Genomic DNA, 1984 nt, shown 5'->3' with positions numbered 1-1984 from the left:
TTAATCCTGAGGCACATATCATCATCATCATTATTATGTCAGAATTAGCAAACGTTAAGAAATATAGTAGATTCAAAATCTATTTATTTCAGTTGTAAAAATATAGAGCAGCACATTAATTAAAATTAGTTTTTGTAACCATTGCCTGAATAAAGTCTTACTTAAAATTGTAATATGCCAAATATAATACCTGTATATGCAATGAAGTGATATACATATAACTTCTAGCAGCTAACTATCAAGATAGCCATGGTGTCTTCATTTTAAAAAATATATTAAGAATTTAGTATTCCAAGCATATCTAATAGTAAATTTTCAATATAAGAAAAAACAAAAGCAAAACTGGACACTTCCTCATACTACTATATAAGTAGATTTAACCTAGGTACAATTTTATGATTTAGGAACTGTTTTTAAAATGTTTGTTGATAAAACTGCTATCTAATATTTATAAGTAGAACATAGGAAATGTTCAGATCTCAGACGCATGGTGAATTTAACAAACATGTCATTTCAACAATCTTTATTGACTACCTATTATATGTTCAGCACTGAGAATACAAAAATAAATGAGCACAATCATTCTCTTAGCTATTTTATTTTGTAATACAAAACAAAAAAAATTCTGCTTCTTACACCACATTGCTTAAGTCTGGTGATCAAAAAAGTTCCACAGCCAGATGAGTACTTTCTAAGCCCAACCAACATAACTTCATAAAACACACTTTTTATGAAAGCCCTAAAGGGAAAGTGGCCATGTGAACTTTTAATAGAGCACACGAGGAAAGAAAGGCGCACCACAAGATAAATGAAATTGTAACAGAACTCAGAATGAGAGTTCAGTTTACACAGTTGACCTAAGTTTATTAAGTGTCCATTGTGTGCCTGACATCAAGTCAGGCACTTTTCTTTAATAAAGATGCAAAAAGTTGTTGCATAAAAGTCAAAATCTACCACTTTTCAGTATCAGGCCCATACCACTTGGCTGATCCCTGACACGACAAAGAATGAAAGTTGCAGAAGTAGGTTCAAACCCAGTCACTTGATTGTGTCCTTATATCTAAAACTCATGCCCATAACTATTGAAATACATGAACTATTTCGTGGATCTTCAACTGTATGGACATACAGTTCCAGAATGCCTTATCTTTTTTATAGTCTGTTACCTTAGAAGGTGTTCTTTCCATTCTCAAATAAAAATTCTAGCCATATCTCAAATTCCAACCAATAGCTACTACCTCTATGAAATTCGGACTGATCTTTCAGGCCAGAATTAAATTGATCTGATGTCCTATGTTCCCACAGCACTGTGTTCAGAGCTTTCTTATGGTACTTCTTATTTGCCTTGTATTGCAGCTATTTATGTCTATGACTAGCTTCCCAACTGGATTATAACCTCATTCAAGATATGAATCATATTTTAATTGCCTCTGTATCTCCAGTACCTAGGAGACTTTCTGCTCATGGTTCATATTCAATAAAAGTTTATAAATTTAATACATGACTCTTAGGACTTATACCTTTGTTGGGAAGTCTAACCATAGGGAAAATCAAAACCAAAACCACAAATTAAAAAAACAGGGTACCATTCAAAAACCAAGTGTCTCCTTTAAAATGTTGTTGTTGTTATGTGCTGTTAAGTCGATTCCGACCCATATCGACCCTGTATAGGGTTTCCAAGGATCAGGTGGTGAGCTTGAACCACAGGAACTGCTAAAAAGCAAAACAAAAAATATATAGGAACTGCTACTCAGTAGACAATTGGTAAATGCAACAAATCCGACTTTATTATTTTAAAAACCAGTTTCAACTAATAATATTGAATAAATTAATACACTACTACTTTTAAAACTCCACCACTTGTCTATCAGTTTGTTGTACTGTGGTGGCTTGTGAGTTGCTATGATTCTGGAAGCTATGCCATGGGTATTTTAAATACTAGCAGGGTAACCCATGGTGGACAGGTTTCAGATGAGATTTCAGA

The sequence above is a fragment of the Chrysochloris asiatica genome, unplaced genomic scaffold (genome assembly GCF_000296735.1).
Source record: "Chrysochloris asiatica unplaced genomic scaffold, ChrAsi1.0 scaffold00095, whole genome shotgun sequence".
Taxonomy (NCBI): Eukaryota; Metazoa; Chordata; class Mammalia; order Afrosoricida; family Chrysochloridae; genus Chrysochloris; species Chrysochloris asiatica.
This window is presented reverse-complemented; position numbering follows the sequence as displayed.